Source organism: Zalophus californianus, chromosome 11 (genome assembly GCF_009762305.2).
Source record: "Zalophus californianus isolate mZalCal1 chromosome 11, mZalCal1.pri.v2, whole genome shotgun sequence".
NCBI lineage: Eukaryota > Metazoa > Chordata > Mammalia > Carnivora > Otariidae > Zalophus > Zalophus californianus.
This window is the reverse complement of record NC_045605.1, coordinates 40,864,565-40,884,125: the sequence shown is the minus strand read 5'-3', so window position 1 is coordinate 40,884,125 and position 19,561 is coordinate 40,864,565.

Sequence of the window (19,561 nt, the reverse complement as noted above, 5' to 3'; positions counted from 1 at the left end):
GGTTTATTCACTCTAAAGAGGACGTCCTTATCTTGTTCCTGAACTTAGAGAAAAGCTCTAATCTTTCACCATTGAGTATGATGGTGGCTGTGGGTTTTTCATATAAGGCCTTATGTTGAGATATATTCTCTCTAGACCTGCTTTGCAAAGGGTTTTTATCATGAATGGATGCTGTACTTTGTCAAATGCTTTCTCTGTATCTTTTGAAATGATCATATGGTATTTATCCTTTCTCTTATTGCTGTGAGTTATTACATTGATTGTTCTGCAAATATTGAAACACACTTGCATCCAGGGAATAAATGCTACTTGATCATGGTGTATGATTTTTTAAAATATATTGTTGGATTTGATTTGCTAGTATTTTGTTGAGGATTTTTGTATCTATACTCATGAGAAATAACTGGCCTGTAGTTATCTTTTTTGTGGTGTCTTTGGTTTTGGTATCAAGGTGATACTGGCCTCATAGAATGAATTAAGAAGTTTCCCTTCCTCTTGTATTTTTTCAAGTAGTTTGAAAAGAATGGGTATTAACTCTTCTTTAAATGCGTGGTAGAATTTGCCTTTGAAGCCGTCTGGTCCTGGACTTTTGGCTTTTTGGAGTTTTTTGTTTCTTTGTTTCTTGTTTTGTTTTGTTTTTAATTACTGATTCAATTTCATTGCTGGTAATTGGTCTGTTCAAATTTTCTTTGTTTTTCCTGGTTTAGTTTTGTAATGATCATGCATATTTTAAAGTTAAGAGGAACAACTAGTCTTTTGTATTAATCTAGCCATTTACCATCTCTTGTTCTTCCTTAACTGAAGACAACCCATGTCTCCTGGTATCACTGCTCTTCAGCCTGAACAACTTCCTGTAGTATTTCTTGTAGAACAGGTCTGCTAGCAACAATTTCTCTTGATTTTCCTTCACTTGAAAATGTCTTTATTTTGATTTCAAACATGAATATTATCTTTTTTTAATCTTCTCTTGTTTAGACTTTCAGATTAACAGTTATTTCCTTTCAGTATTTTAAAGATATTCTCTATAATTTCTACCTTGTGTATAGGTTGTTTTCTGTAGAACTTTTCAATATTTTTTCTTTTGATATTTAGTACTTTGATTATAATATATAGATACAGTTTTTTTTTTAAGATTTTATTTATTTGACAGAGAGAACACAAGCAAAGGGAGAGAGAGAAGCAGGATCCCTGCTGAGGAAGGAGCCCGATGTGGGACTCAATCCCAGGACCCTGGGATCATGACCCAGGCCAAAGGCAACCACTTAACCCACTGAGCCACCCAGGTGTCCCATAGATATAGTTTTCTTTAAATTTATCCTGTATGGTGTTTTCTGAGATTCTTGAGCTGTAATTTTATGTTTTTCACCAAATTTGAGATTTTTTGTCCATTATTCCTTTAAATACCATTTTGGCCCAATCTCTCTGCTTCTTTGGTGACTCCCATTGTTCATATTTAAAACTTTTGATATTATCCTACAGATTCCTGATGATTCCTTAATTTTTTGACAATCTGTTTTCCTCTCTGTTCTTCAGAATAAATAATTTCTACTTCTATCTTCAAGATCACTAATTTTTTTTTCTCTGTGATCTCTACTTTCCTATTGACTCCATTTATGGAGTTTTTAATCTCATATTTATTATTTTTCAGCTCTAAAACTTTTATTTGGTTCTTTATGTAAAATGATATGCATTGCAGATGTTGAGTACTATTGTGATTCTCTGAAGAATGTTGCTGTTTTTACAGGAAGTCAACTCAATTCATTTCAGACCATAAGCTATATCTCAGTTCATAAATTAGTCTGCTCAGGCTTCTATACAAAATACTGTGGACTGGGTGGCTTAAACAACAGAAATTTATTTCTCAGTAGGCTGTGAAGTCTAAGGTCAAGGTGCAGGCCAGTTTGGTTTCTGGTGTCATCTGTCTTCTTGGCTGGCAGATGGCTGCCTTCTTGCTGTATCTTCACATGGCTTCTCCTCAATACAAGCACATAGAGTGAGAGTGAGAGCAAGACAGACCTCTGACATCTGTTAGATTAAGGGCATGAGTTCCATCTTGAGGGTCCCATTTTCATGAATTTATTTGACCCTAATTATTTCCCCAAAGTCCCATCTCCAAATACCATCTCATTGGAGGTTTGGTCTTCCACATATGAATGTGGGTGTTACAAATCCATAATATCCCATTCCTGGTTCCCCCAAATTTATTTACTTCTCACATGTAAAATACATTCATTCCACCCCAACCATCCCAAAAGTCTTAATTCTTTTCAACATCAACTCTAAAATATAAGATCCAAAGTCTCATTGAAATACCATCTAAATCAGGTATGGGTGAAACTTGAGGTATAATTCATCCTGAGGCCCATAGTAAACAAATGGAACATTTTCCCATTAATCCTCAATAAGTTTTAACTTTGTTACCAAAAAAAAAGTAAATGTGTTAGATTAAAACTGTCCTAGGAATCCCTTTCATTATTAAAAAATTGTAATTGAAATTGCTATTTGAATGAGGTAACATGGACATTCTTAATCTGATCATGACTGTATAAATCAGAATAAACATTTTGTGAAATTTGTATGCATACATACCTAAATATATATTTATAATGTATATACAAATTTAACAATGTGTTTCTAAACATATATGTGAACAATGTATAATTAATAATAACTATATAAAGTAAACATTTTAAATTTTATAAATATATAAAAATAATATGAAATAAAAGATCAGTGCAGGCTTAGCAAATGCCTTGACTGCAACCTCATGTAAGCCTTTAACCAAGAACCCCCAGATAAGCTACTTCCAGATTCCTAACCCACAGAAACTATGAGATTTTAGCTGCTTGTTGTTTTAAGCCAAGAATTCTGCTGTAATTTGTTACATAGGACTAGATAGCTAGAATTTCCTCTATTGAATAAAGGGCATCTATGAAAAGCACACAGGTAATAGCATACCTAATGGTGAAATACTGAATAATTCTTCCAGCCCCACATGAGGAACAGAGCAAGTATGACGGCTCTTACCATCTCTATTCAACTAGTTTACAGTCTTTGCAATAAGGTACAAAAATGAAATAAAAACATCCAGATTGTAAAGGAAGAAGTAAAACTCTATCTGCAGTTTTTATTTTCTACATAGAAAGTGCTATGGCTCTATAAATAAGCCAGTGGACTTAATAAGTGAGTTTAACAAGGCTGCAAGATACAAGATCAATCTATAAAAATAAACTATAGTTCTCTGACTAGCAATGAATAATCAAAAGCTGGCATTTTAAAAATATCATTTACAAGAGAATCAACAATATGGAATATTTAGGGATAAAGGTGACACAAGGTATACATACTAGTATCCCAGAGACTACAAAATATTAGTGAAGTTAAGGAATACCTAAATAAGTGGAAGGATATGCAGTGTTCATGGAATGAAAGACTTAATATTGTTAAGGTATCAATTCTCCCCAAATTGATCTATAAATGCAAAGGTTTCCCAGTCAAAATCCCAGCTGATTTTTTTAATAGGGTGGGAGGGATGGGGTGCCTGGGTGATAGACATTGGGGAGGGTATGGGCTATGGTGAGTGCTGCGAATTGTGTAAGACTGTTGAATCACAGACCTGTACCTCTGAAACAAATAATACATTATATGTTAAAAAACAAAAAAAAAGAAGAAGATAGTAAGAAGGGAGAAATGAAGGGGGTGAAATTGGAGGGGGAGATGAACCATGAAAGACTATGGACTCTGAGAAACAAACTGAGAGTTCTAGAGGGAAGAGGGGTAGGGAGATGGGTTAGCCTGGTGATGGGTATTAAAGAGGGCACGTATTGAATGGAGCACTGGGTGTTATATGCAAACAATGAATCATGGAACACTACATCAAAAATAAATAAATAAATAAATAGAAAAAAGAAGTAAATAATAATTAAACTTTTAAAAAATTGAAATACTGATTCTAAAATCATATACAAATTAAAAGGACTTAGAACATCCAAAACAACTTTGTAAAAGAGGAATAATGCTGGAGGATTGCACTACCCCATTATAAGACTTATCAAGAACTACAAAAATGCAAACAGTGTGTATTGCCATGTAGATAGAAAAATAGATCAATGGAACAGAATAAAAAGTCTAAAATCACACACATGCACACTCAACTGATTTTGTTAAAGACACAAAACTAATTCTGTGGAAAATACTCTTAAACAAATGGTGGCAGAATTACTGGATATCACATGCAAAAAAGGAACCTAAATTCATACCTCATAGTATACACAAAATTAACTCAAAATTGATTAAAGATCTAAATGTATAATGTATATCCTAAAGCTAAAAAACATCTTTTTTTTCTAAGTAAGCACCATACAGGGAGTGAACTCACAACCCTGAGATCAAGACTTGAGCTGAGATCCAGAGTTGGACGCTTAACCAAGTGAGCCACCCAGGTGCCCCATTAAAGTTAAAAAAACTTCTAAAGTAAAAGAGAACAGAAAAACTTTGCAACCATGGATTAAGCAATGATTTCTTAGGTAAGACACCATAAACATGATCCACATAAGAAAATAAATTATAAATTGAATTTGACCAAAATCAGGAACTTCTGCTCTTCAGCAGATATTGTTAAGAGAATAAAAAGCCAAGCTACAAACAGGGAAACTAATATTGCAAACCTCAGAATTGATAAAATTCTTATATCTTAAACATTTACAGAAATATTGGAACTTATTAATAAGTAGGTAACTCTAGAAAAGATGGCCAAAAGATTTCAACAGACACTTAGCTAAAGAAAATATACAGATGGCAAATATGTACATAACAATATTCTCGGGCCACCTGGGTGGCTCAGTCAGTTAAGCGTCAGCCTTCAGCTCAGGTCATGATCCCAGGGTCCTGGGATCGAGCCCTGCATCGGGCTCCCTGTTCAGCGGGAAGCCTGCTTCTCCCTCTCTCTCTGCTGCTCCCCCTGCTTGTGCTCTATCCCTCTCTCCCTCTCAAATAAATGATAAAATTTAATAAAATAAATAAATAAATAAAAATAAAAATATTCTTAATATCTTTAATCATTATGGAAATTAAAATTAAAACCTTAATGAGAGAACCCTACAAACCTATCAGAATATCTCAGAATTTGATACCTTCAAAATCTCAGACACTGTTGACTGGAATAAACATGGTACAAAACCTTTGGAAAACAGTTTAGCAGTTTCTTAAATATTGAAACAACACCTACTATGTGATATACATACTATCACCAAGGCCATATCTAGATATGTATACAATAGAAAAACATGCAAAAGTCATGTATAATGTTCATAACAGCCTGATTCATAAGAGTCAAGACTGAACCAACTCAAATGTCAAACAACAGGATAATTGACATGCAAATTATTTATTAATAAAATAAAGTGACAAATAACAAATGCAACACATAGGTGATTCTCCCAACCATGATGTTGGGCAAAATAAAGCAGACAAAAATGCACATGTTGTACAATTTCATTTATATAAAGTTCAAATATAAACATACCTAATTCATGGAGTTAAAAATCCAGATATGGTTACCCTTGATGACATGAAGGAAGATAGTGGCTAGAAAAAGGAATGAGAGACGGCTTCTCTGATATATGCAGTACTTTGCGTCTTCATCTAGATGTGTATTATGCAGATTTTGTACATTTTAAAACAAAATAACTTTACTGAGGTGTAATTGACATATGATTAATACAAATATTTAAATTGTACAATTAGATAAGTTCTGACAAATGTATGACCAATGAAGCCATCACCACAATCAAGTTACAGAACACACTCCTCCCTCCTGTCCTTCCCTTCCACATCCCAATACAGCATCTACTGATCTGCTTTCTGTCACTATAAAAATTAATTCACATTTTCTAGAGTTTTATAGAAATATAATCATTCAGCATGCTCTCTTTTTTGTCTTTTTATACTCAGTGTAATTATTTTCAGATTCATTCATGTTGCACACATCAATAAATTGTTCATTGTTTTCATTTATGAATAGTATTCTCTTGTATGACTATGTCATTATTTGTTTATACTGTCACCTGTTGATGGACTTCTGAATAGTTCCCAGTTAATGGCCATTACAATTAAAGCTGCTATGAACATCTTTTTATGGGTGTATATTTCCTTTTCTCTTAGGTAATTCACGTTTAGAAAATTCAACTTGCTAACGCACTTGTAATTTGTGCCACTCTGTGTATGTTATATTTTAATTAAAGGTTTACATTTTAAAAAGACTTCATGAGAAAGAAATCAGAATATTTAGCACAGGGGCAATAATGAGGACACAAGTTATTTTTTTATTTAAATTCAATTAGCCAACATATAGTACATCATTAGTTTCAGATGTGGAGTTCAACAATTCATCAGTTGCGCATAACACCCAGTACTCACCACATCACAAGGACACACTTTAAGAAAATTTCTAGAATTAGAAAGAAAATTAAAACAAAAATATCTGAGTATAAAAACTGAAGCTATTTTATTTCAATAGAAGTATTCTATGCAAAATAAAAATTATGCTCTTGATTTTAAAATTGTAGCAAAAGGGACGCCTGGGTGGCTCAGTCAGTTAAGCGTCTGCCTTAGGCTTGGGTCATGATCCCAGGGTCCTAAGATGAGTCCTGCATTGTGCTCCTTGCTCAGCAGGGAGCCTACTTCTCCCTTTGCCTGCCAACCCCCTGCTTGTGTGCTCTCTCTCTTTCTTTGACAAATAAAATAAAATCTTAAAAATAAAAGAAATAAAAATAAACAAAATTGTAGCAAAGATTTGAATTGCTACAGAATAGAAAGAATATTCTAAGGTTGTTATTCAAAATGTTCATGCACACATACATGCACAAAACATGCTGGAGAAGCCACAGTTTAGTGCTTCATTAGATAATCCCAGTTGAGTCCAGCCTTCCAGTTATCACTGCCAAAATGCTGACATGTGAGGAAAGCCATCTTGAACTTTCCAGACCAGCCCATCTGCCAGTAGAATATCACCAAGTCATCTCTGCAATGTTATGTGTAATAAAAGTTCTCACTGTACCCTGTCAAATTCCTAACCCACAGCATCCTGAGATAGAATAAGATGATGACTGCTTTAAGATGCCAAGTTTTGATGTATCTTATTCTAGTTGGTCACTGACACAAAAGGATTGGATTGGATTTGCATGATGAATAAGCAAAGGAGGACATAAAGAAAAGAGAGTAGAAAGAGGAGTAGAACACTCTTGTTCAACCTCCAGAACACTGGAATCATTTGAGGAGGTTTTGTTGTTATTGTGTTTTTGTGTTTTGTTTTGTTTTGTTTTGCTTTGTTAATGTGGATGTCAAGCTTCCACGTTCAAGTTTCTGATTGAGTTGGTATGGAGTTTAGCTTGAGCACTGGGATTTTTAAAAGCATCTGAGGTGATTCTATCAATCAGCCTAGGTTTACAACCACTAGTATGGAGTATACTAATTCCTCATTTTTGAAGAGGAATGAAAATGTATATTTTATTGCTTTATCTTGACAATCAAAGAATATAGATTATATGATGATATCTTGGAACCTAACTCAATGTATTTAAACATCACAAAATATACAAAGAAAGCATACTTCTTATAGAAAGTAGTAAAAAATATAAAAGGAAAACGCATAACTATGTAAACTAAAATCAAGTATATTCTTTAAAACAAAAAATATCTTACATTTCCATTTAAACCACAAATATTCTCAAAATAAATGATGAAAAGCAAAAGACAAAGAAATACCCAGCATGTGTTTTTCTTAGGCAAATGGAGATAAACAAAAAAGTCAACATGTTTAACAATATTAAAAATGTACCCACTAGCAAGAAGATTATTTATAACAAATAAAAGTAAAAGAAAAAGAAATATTGCCCCCCAACTAACAAAAACTAAAAAAGAAAGAAACTTGAATACCTCTCTTTGATTTTGCCCTAAGAAGTAGACAAAAATTAAATAAGAATGAAGAATTTAAATATTAGGGCAAATAAGTTCAAATTTGTATATAATACATCAAATTTTATATCTGAATGGATTCAATTTGCCTTTATCAGTCTCAAGCCAGACACACTGAATTCATCTTTGAAGCTTTACTCCACTTGCTATCAACCACCAAGTACAATGAATTCTGTAAGTCTAATATCTTTCAAATGTACCTGCTTCTCTCCACCTCACAGATACACACCCTGTTACCCAAGCCACCATCAGCTCTTGAGTTTATCACTTACTGCCTTTGCCTCTTCTCTCCAGGCCCTCCACATTTTGACTTGCCCCTTGCCAAACTATTCTCTGCATTGAAGCCAAAGTGTTTTAAAATATGCTATCACTTGGGTGCCTGTGTGGCTTAGTTGGTTAAGCGACTATCTTCGGCTCAGGTCATGATCCCGGAATCCCGGGATAGAGTCCCACATCGGGCTCCCTGCTGAGCAGGTAGTCTGCTTCTCCCTCTGACCCTTCCCCCTCTTGGGCTCTCTCTCTCTCTCAAATAAATAAATAAAATCTTTAAAATAAAAAAAATAAAATATGCTATCACTTTACTGCCATTTTCCCGTGTTTTAGTAAAAGACAGAAACATGCTTATATAGGAGATGTTTATCTGTTTATTTTCTTCAAGTGAAAAAAAAAAAATGGCCAGATGGAATTTCAACCAATTTTCCAAAAAAAAATTTTTTTGATCTCTAACTTGAAAACCAGGCTCCAGGAGATATAAAATAATAAATCACTGTTGGGAAGCCCCTGGGGGTACCTCAAAGACATAAGCAGTCATGCGCCACATCAGCTTGGAGCACTCACCTGCAGTTGAGCTCATGCTGCACATTGTCTTGTGGATACACAAGTCTGGAGTCTGAAGCAACAGGTTCATGACTCTACCCAGCAGCATTGCGTGTCTGTAAACTACAAATTACATGATTTGAATGGGTGAAAATATCTTCTACCAAAATAAGTGAATAAATGTTAATGTTTGAGCTTGAATATTTATTCATATCACATATGCATATTACATGTATATATGCATATGCATATTATGCATATATACACACATATATGTATATACGTACACACACAATAAATTCATTAAATATTGCAAAAGCCATGCTATGGTGAACAAGACAGATAAATTCCTGTCCTCATGGGATGTAAAACCTAGGGTTGAAAGTGAATTACATACAAATAATTGTACCTATGCTTTATTAAATTACAACTGCCAGGAAGGATCTATATTTACATCCCAAGTCTCAGTTATATGTTCTTCTAATGAAATCACTGCATGAGAAACTTTTACATGACTGTTACTGTATTTGTTGGTAATGGCCAGGTGGGGCCAAAGGATTCCGGACTTTGATAGAAAGAAGATATAATTATCCCTTCCCCAGACCTATTATAACTGTTATATCTCTACAATTGATCCTGCAGTAATCTATATCATGGAATAATTATTTATAAAAAGGATACTTAAGAATAAAATTACAAAAGAAAAACACCTCATTTCAATTATTTCCAAAGAAAATTACACAGAGGTTTACAACTAGAAGGGGCGTTAATGAAGTATTTTTCTTCCTCTCAGGAAGGAAGTGAAGCCCAAAGAAGTGACATAGCTTGGCCAAGGTCACTCAGCTGTTCTGTAACAGTCTCCTGAGTCCATTCTGTCAAAATAAAAATCATGTGCTGTTACTTTTAGGGAGTACAAGTATGGAAAGAAGATAATTACTTCTAGGATGAATCTCCCAATTAATCTTAATTCTTTAGTCCATTTAAGCAATAAATATTTACTGAGCACCTACCAAGCAAGGTTCTATGAAAGCTACAAGTTGAACATGACCTGTTCTGTGCCCTTAGGGAAACTGAAATATAGTGGAAAGGATAAATCAAGTAAACAAACCATTTTAACAAACCAGGGATTGAATAATAAACACACACTTTATTACAAGTGTACACTTGGGTTCTTTTCTTTCTGTATTTTATTTTATTTTTTTATTTATTTTGAGAGAGAGAGAATGAGAGATAGAGAGCACGAGAGGGAAGAGGGTCAGAGGGAGAAGCAGACTCCCTGCCGAGCAGGGAGCCCGATGTGGGACTCGATCCCGGGACTCCAGGATCATGACCTGAACCGAAGGCAGTCACTTAACCAACTGAGCCACCCAGGCGCCCGACTTGGGTTCTTTTCTATTCAGTGGAGGTATGAGAATTAAATAAGATAAAATATTTAAAAGTGCCTGAGATAGTAAGTAATTACCAAATGTTTTTCTTTAAAGTTACTAATTGCTATACAATCATTAAAAGATAAACAACAACAACAACAAAGTCTTGGGGAAATCAGTACATCAAAGAAGTAGGTACCTGTACATTTTAATTTTAATTTTTTATTATTTTTTATTTTTTTTATTTTTTATTAATTTTTTATTTATTCATTCGAGACACAGAGATACAGAGAGAGAGAGAGAGAACATGAGCAGGGGGAGAAGCAGAGGGAGGGGAGGGGGAGAAGCAGGCCCCCCGCTGAGCAGGGAGCCCAATGCGGGGCTCGATCCCAGGATCCTGGGGTCATGACCTAAGCTGAAGGCAGATGCTTAACCATCCGAGCCACCCAGGCGCCCCGGTACCTGTGCATTTTAAATGAAATGCAGAGTTGAGCTTATTCTCCAGATAATTAAGCAACATATAAATCTAAGTGATCTAGGGTCCATTTCCCTGCCTTTGAGGCAGGCCTTTCCGTTCAGAATGGAGTCTCAAAGCCCCAACATTCATTGTTTACTGATTCAGCTGATGGACAGGGCCTGAGCTTCCACAGTAATACACTGATTGCTATTTGCTCAAGAAATAAATGTGGCTTAACTGGGCTTTATTTATTGATTAGTTGGAATGGGCCCAGACTGCCAATAAAGTCTGTAGGAGGAAACCAAGGAGGCTTGCTTTCAGAAAGGGAAATTTTAAAAAATGCCCCTCCAGCTGTGTTGACGCTGAAGCAAATTTTCCAATGCCAGGAATGCCTGGGGAGTCCCCTTTCATTTTTGTTTAAAACCGACTACAGGGTTGTGACAAGCAGAGAGCAAATAGTCCTTGATGCCACACAAATGCATTCAGCAAACTCTCCCACCACTTTGGAGGCATGGGGGATGATGCCACAGATGGTAAGCCACCTGACACATATACAAGCTGACAAGTGGTCCAACCTCCAATGAGGATACAGAATCATTTTCTCTTTAATGCAGGATTCCCACCCTGGAACTTCACTTTCTATTATTCTGCTGTTAGGGCGACTGTCAGCTTCAGGGCAGGACTGCTTCTGAGACTGCAGTGAGCCATTTAGCCACAGAGGTTTGCAAAATAGGAAGAGAAGATAAAAGTGAGAAATAACTGCACTGGTTCAGGCAACACCTGTGGGTTACCTCAAGAGAAGGAACAACCCAATGTCAGGAAGCATGACAGGCATCTCTCCATATTAAACTCTCCAGAGTAGACAGCTGAAAAAACAATAACAATAGTAATGCTAATATCTAATACATACCAAGAATTTTCTAAATGTGAAAAAGCTTTATATCAGGTATTTCTCACCCTTATTCAACTCTGTGAGATAGGTAGAATTATTTCCATTTCATACATGACAAAACAGAGGCTCAGCAAAGGTAAGTGGCTCATCCCCAGCTAATAAGTGGTTGATTCTGGGAATAAACACAACCTGTCTCATTCCAAAGCTAATGCTTCTTTCAAAACATTGTAGGATTATAAACACTTCTCCTATCTCAATGCACATCAAATTCAGGGTAGTGACTACCTCTGTGTAAGAAGGCAGAAGGGTAGATGAAGATTCAACTACAATCTATCTATACTGTTTTACTTCTTCGAGTATAATAATATAAGACAAAAATATGATACAGTGTTAGTATTTAAGATGGTTATTTGTTGTACTGTTTTCTTTTTTTTTCCAAGACTTATTTATTTGAGAGAGAAGCATGTGAGCAGGGAAAGGGGCAGAGGGAAGGAATCTTCAAACAGACTCCCTGCTGAGCATGGAGCCTGACTTGGGGCTCGATCCCACCACCCATGAGATCATGACCTGTGCTGAAATCGAGTCATATGCTTAACTGACTGAGCCACCCAGGTGCCCCTGAACTGTTTTCTATAGTTTTCTGTGGGCTTGAAGTATTTAAAACTTGTTTCTACTAATAAATGGCAAAACTGTGGTTCCTTCTTTGCTAATGGAATTGTGCTAGGAATCCAACAGGTTACTCATAAAATGAAAATAGGATGGCTCTGATAAGATATTAAATCCTTTCTATCTACTTCCTACTCATAGAGATTAATGACTGTCATGAATAGAGTCGGCTCCCTTCACAAAGGATAAAGATTTTCTTTGACAACGTTTATTTAATCCTAGGCAATTCTCACTTTGTACAATGTTAAGAGACCATAAAAATAACCGTGCAAGCTGAAACTATGTAAAACAGTCTTAATAACCAATGGGAAAAATTAAAATTGTTCTCTGACCCTTAAAAGTTTTGTCAAAACAATTTAAAACTCACCTAGTGTGGATTACAAATATATAGAAAATGTTTAAATAAAAATTATAGTTATTTAGTACATTACATTTTGAAATATTAAAAACATTAAGAAATAATGTTTTATTTCTTTATAAAAAGATTACCAAAGGTAATTTGAATACTGCTTGCCTTCTTCTCATCATATAATTTATGATTTGGGGTAAGCATCTTTTCTGTGCTTTGGTGAATTGTAATAATAAAAGGGTGAATAATTCCTTCTAAGTTTGAATAAGCTTCCAAATTTGATCTTTTGCATTTCCAATGTCACAAAATATCTCCCAGAGTTCCTTTAAGGTGAAGTTTTTTCTGTCAGGATATCTTCTCTGAGATATTTCCATCCTTTTTGTTACTATTATATTTCTCATTTCTGTTGATAAATTCACATTTACTCAATTTTTTTTACTGCCTATATAGAGGAGTGGTAATGTGAACATTCCCAGAGTCAGCCATTTCTTCTATACCTCCATTGATACTAGATTTGAATTTCACTTCCAGCTTTACCACTTTTTATTTCTTTGATGCACTTTCATCTTTGTTGGCCAATTTCCCCTTTCAATCATGGTTTTGTTTTGTTTTTTGTTTTTAATTTCAGTGGGTTTATCACTGGGACGAGAGGAAGCAATACAACCACATGATTTGCTGTCTGTAGAACTGAATAACAGATGTGCTGTGGCCAATCATTGACAGACCTTGAAAGGAGTGATGTGATTGGTCACTGAATATGTGAGCATCTGTTATTTACATAGTGGCTTGTGGACTGGAAAGCTAGCAGTTATGCAATTATTCACAGTTAATACATTGTGGCAATTGAAATTTGAGCCATGATGTTAGGGGGCTGGTGTTATTTAACTGAACTGAGTAGCTGAAATGTGTACATTTCAGAATTAGGCAATGTGAGGACTGCTTTTATTTTTATTGGCTCCTCCTGAAGATAGTACCCCTTATGAAACAGAGTAGTGGCATATATGACATGGGGACAGTAAGAGCATTCTACTCTAACAGGAAGAATATTTTAACACTGCTGTTGCATAGAATTTCCAACAGGTTGTAATAATAAAAAACAGATAAATTAAAAGTTGTTGTTAAATTATTTAAAGACATTATATCCTCTTATTGTTTATACCAGGTATAAGTCCCTCCAACTGCCCTCTACCTTGGTATGCCACTGAAATATGGTAGCTCAAAATGTGATGACAGTTGAAGCTAAAACTTGGGGCTGTTTGTGCTGGGTCAAGATTGTCATCTTTCTATATATAAATTTCTTCATCTATAAAATGGAGAAATCAATACCTGCTCATCTTATCACATGAGATTCCAAGATGGGTAAAATACAGTGATGTTCATGAAAGCATTTATTTGAGTCAATTAAGTGAAAAAAACAGAATCTAGATTCAAGACTGAATCTGCAATTTATTTTACTGTGCAGCTTTGGGGGATCCTCTCAACTTTTATGAGTTCCAACTTACCGTTATGAAAAAATGGATATATTATTACTATCAAAATAACATGATTGTGTCAAAATATGTATCTGATGTGAAAGTGTTTTGTAAAAAGCAAAACACCAAGCAAAGTTAATTTCTTTTATAGTGTAAATTATCATCATAGGATCTCCATCATGAATGTTTACTGTGTTAGTACTTTCTGTTCAATGCTTTCTACTGGAACACTAGTGCCAGATTAGGATTCTTTGGGACCACTAGTCTAAAGTATGGTCCCCAGACCTGCAGCATCAGAGACACCTGGGAACTTGTTAGAAATGGAAATAGTTGGGTTTCACATATCTAGATTTCTACCAAATCTGAAACTCTGGAGGGTGAACCCAGAAATCAGTTTTATCAAGCCCTCCCAATAATTCTTACACATGGTAAGGCATGAAAACCACTGCTTTAGGACAACTTTTGTGCTAAGACTTGGCTGCATATTGGTACCAACTAGAGTGCTTTAAACAATATTGATTCTTGAATTACACTTTCGGGTTTTAATTTAATTTGTCAGGTACAGCCTAAATGGAAGGCAACACATAAAACAGCAAGACAGCAAAGCATTAGACTTCAATATTTGCCAAATTGTGTAATGATAAACATATCAGGAGTGCAGAGATTATGGAAACCAGGAAAAGTTCTTTGGAGAAGCTGAAATCCCACATGATCTAGAAGGAAGGATAAACTAAGTGGGAAGGGATAGCTCTATACTTGGAATATAGGGGACATTCCTCAAACAGATAAAAAGAATCTTCAAAAATACTTAAGCTAACATCTTACATATTTGCAGAAGACTGAATGCTTACCCCCTAATATCAAGCACAAATCAAAGATGTCCACTCTCACCACAGCTATTCAACATAGTAATGAAAGTACTAGCCAGCATAATAAGCCAAGAGAAAGAATTAAAAGACATACAGAGCAGAAAGGAAGAAATAACACAGCCCCTATCTGCAGGTGATATAAATATCTGTATGGAAAACCCCAAGTAATGTATAATAAAATTACAAAATGTTACTATAAATCCTAGCCAGAGTAATAAGACAAATAAAAAGAAATGGAATGTATATTACTTGGAAATAAAAAGACAAAATGATCCCTACTTGCATAAAATATAATTTCTACAAAAGATGTCAAGATAATACTTAGTAAAATTTAGACCATTTCCCAGTCTTTCCAATAAAAGTTCACTTTTCAAATAATGATAGCATTCTTATTAGCTCATAATAGCCAATGCAACAATAATAATTCCTATTTACCAAATAACATTACTATGAGATGCCTATCAATAAATCGATTGAAAGATGTGAAGATTTAATTCAAGAAATGAACAAATGGAGATATATATACCATGGTTATGGAAAAGAGGATTCAATGTCACAAAGATGGAAATGTCTCCAAATTAACATAATTATAATGAATATTTTAACAGGTTTTTCTACTTTTTGGTATAGCCCCAGTCACAAATTTATATAGAAAGTAAAAAAAAAAAGGAAAAAGGAAAAAGAAAAATAAAGTACAAATTAGAAGAACAACCAGGTAGTAAGATTAACTTCTAATTTTCATTTTACAATAATGAACCCAGAAAGAGAGAAACACTTGTATATGAATTTAATGTAGGACAGTAGTAGCATTAAAAGTCAGTAGGAAATTTCAGATTGCTCAATTATATTGGTTATTGAGGAAAAAAATCCATACGTTTCACATAAAGTATTTCAGATGGGTTTAAATACTTACTTTAATATTTAAATGTTTATATTTAAAATTTACCAAGTAAGTATAAGACATTTTTTATGACCTTAAGATGGGAAAATATTTTTCAAAGAATTCCTGAATGGCAGATTGTGTAAATGGAAATATTAATAAATGTAAGTACATTACAATTTCTGTGAACCAGAGAAAACACTATAAAATTTAAAAATCAAGTGGTAAAAAAAATTACTAATGAAGAACAAGCATCAACTTTTTAAATACTTTACAAATCTTGGGGCACCTGGGCGGCTCAGTCGTTAAGTGTCTGCCTTCGGCTCAGGTCATGATCCCAGGGTCCTGGGATTGAGTCCCACATCAGGCTCCCTGCTCGGCTGGAAGCCTGCTTCTCCCTCTCCCACTCCCCCTACTTGTATTCCCTCTCTTGCTGTGTCTTTCTGTGAAATAAATAAATAAATAAAATCTATAAAATAAATAAATAAATAAAAATGAATACAAATCTTAATGAAAAGGATAAACAATTCAGTGGAAAATTAAAAAGTTCTACAAAAACAAGCTAGCAGTTTATAGGAATAGAAACAAGAATACCCAATAAATCCATAAAAATATTTTAATTCCACTGATATTCGGGAAATGCAAGTTAGACAAGGTGAAATATTTTTTAATATCCAGCATGCTGACAAAATTTAAAACTCTGAGCTTTTCAGTTAATGGTGAAGATATGAAGAAGCAGGACATCATAAACATTACTGGTGGGATTATGAATTAATATAATTTCTTTGGAAAGCAGTTGGTCAGTAAGAGGTAAAATGGAAGAGTGTTTATCCTTAGACCAGCCTCTGCATCTGTGGATGTACAAAGAAACCCTAGCACACATCTCCATGGAGATATAAACAAGAATATTCATGTGGTTAATAATTTAAAAATGGAAACAATTTAAACACTCATTAAAAAGAGAAAGAATAAATACATGGTAGCTTATATTTATCTGTACAGATAATTCCCCATAAACATGATTTAGAATGAAAAGCTGATACCAGTTCTATAAATTTTGCAAACATTCATTCAAAGACAGCTATGAATATGCAACATGGAATATCATATTGTATATGTTTATAGATGTATGAATATGTAGAAACTATATGTGACCATAAACATTGTCTCTCCTTTTCCATGATGAACAAAATGATTTTAAGATATTAAATTTGTGTGAAAAAAAAACAGGAAACAGGATCAAGGAGGGTATCTTGGGAATTCCACTTTGATCTGCAGTTATTTTGCTTCTTAAATGAATTTGAAGTAAATATGGTGAATGTTAATATCTGAGAAAACTGAATGATAGAAATGAGTTTTTGATATACTCAATTCTGTATGTTTTAAAAATCTATTAATAAAGAGCACATAATAATTTAAATCTCTGCCATGAACACGTTTCTTTAAAATGTTTTGCCACAGACACCATCCCCTTTCTTCCTCCTGTAAAAGTCCACCATGATTAGAAAGTGTGAGACTAATGCTGAAAAGCAAAATTTTGATTTTTTTCTGGAGGCAATTAAATTTAACACCTGGCCTCCTGTTCATCAAAGCACTGAGCTCACTTATTCTCCTCACAGATCTTTCTTCTCCTCGTTTCCCATTTCACACAGCAGGGAATCAGGTTTGCTGAATTCCACAACTAATTTCCAGAACATAACAGAACTAACTACTTGATCAAAAATCACACATAACCACTTTTTCTAACCCATGACAAAAGAAGAACAAAAAACTTTTCACTCCAGGTTTACTGCAAAGATACATATAAATCAGTTACTTTTGGTGAAAATTGTGATAAGCAACTACTTTTATTAAACAAAATAAACATGTATCTCAGCTCTAGGTTTAAATTTTTTAGCGTTGCACATTGCACTGACCCCAACACAACCCATGTTTTGTTTTGGTTTTAATATACAAATTTGGATTTCTAAATTCATAAAATTAAGCTAGAAACACTGGTGTGATTTCTGATTCCCCCCTCCATCTTATCCTTTTACATTCTGCCACAAGCCCAACAGTGAGGACTTCTTCAACATGTATCACAGATTTGACCAATCTCAAGCTAAGAGGAAACTTAGAAAATATTATAATATAGACATGTTGGCTCAAAACCTCAGGAGCTTCCCAGGTGAAACCTGAAATGGGCCACCAATGAGAGATGGAAGAAAGAGACAGGCCACTCCAGAATGGTAGGTGGCAGGTGTGGTAAGCAACGGATCTTATGAGGCTTGTCCTGGGCAGCCTGTGAGATGAGTAAATATCTGTACCTGCTGACTATAATCTTAAAAGTTTACATAGAGGCCTTAATGGGTTCAGTCACATGTACTATCCATTCTCAGCAAAACATTACTCTCTTAAAGTTGCATTCTTAAACAGTCCCAGCTGTGGGAACAGTGGGCAGAATGTACATTCCATGGACAGAGGAGGGGATGAGGAGACTCTGATTGCCCAAGTTCAGTGAATGGATCAACCAGCAGCTACATCCTCTTGATGACATCCTCCAAGAAGACATTATTTTCAAGATGAGCTAAATCTTAGAAAAGACAAATGGACACACTGTCAGATCACAGCATAACCAGAGCAGAGCCAGAGCTAGAACCCAGATAAATTGTCTCCTCCCAAGAATTATTCATTCCATGACATCTCATACACTCATATTTTTTTCATGCTCATAGCCATCACCTCACTGAACACAATTGGTAATATCTGAATTTAACCAAGGCTAGACAATCCACTGGCACAGTGGATTCTTCTTGAGAAACTGAACCAGAAAACAGAGATTTTCCACATGGTAGTATGTTATTCTATACATAAAGATCCATGTAGTTTTGAGACCAAAGTTTATGGACGACAAATCATAGTCACATTCAAGCCATAGTTATGGGAGAAATGATACAAAGAATAAGCAGAAAACCCACTTTCCAGAAAGGAGAATGCAACAGACAAGCTGACAGAAAAGAAAGGAAGGAAGGAAGGAAGGAAGGAAGGAAGGAAGGAAGGAAGGAAGGAAGGAAGGAAGGAAGGAAGGAAGGAAGAAGGAAGGAAGGAAGGAAGGAAGGAAGGAAGGAAGGAAGGAAGGAAGGAAGGAAGGAGAGTGGAGGGAGGAAGGGAGGGAGGATGGAAGGAAGGAAGGGAGGGAGGGAGGGAGGGAGGGAGGGAGGGAGGGAACTTCCTATTATGTCATAAAAAAGAAGGAAGGGAAAACATGGCATACATGTGCATGTGCATGTGTGGAGAGAGAGAGAGAGATTTATTCCTAACAATCTAGTTCCAGTCCCAGGAGACCCAGCTGTACTTTGCTCCTTGTTAGTAATTTCAGTGCAATTGTTTGTGATGTTTATATAATAACCCAAATATCCCCTCATTCATAGTTGAGCAAATTTTATTGGGTTTATTTTCCTTGCAACTCAAATTCCCTCATCTATATGCTTCTCTGTGCAAAACTAAATCTGAGGCTTAAGATTATCTGTCTCATTTTCCCAGCTAATTCTGATATTTAGGTGGATGTCTAGTCCAATCACCCACAATATTTCTTGGATGTGGATTTCTTTATAGCTAGTCCACTACTCCGTCTATCTTCTTTATTATACCTTATCTCTGTGTAGCTAATGAAGAAGAAAACAGCAAGCAAAGAAAAAATTAAATTATGCAGCATGGTATCAATTCCAATTTCTGACAAAATATTTTATATTAGCCAAATTATTTAAATTTCACTCACTGAAATAATTTTATTAAAATAATTGAGGAGAACTATTTCCAATTCCAGTCCTTTGTCAAAGT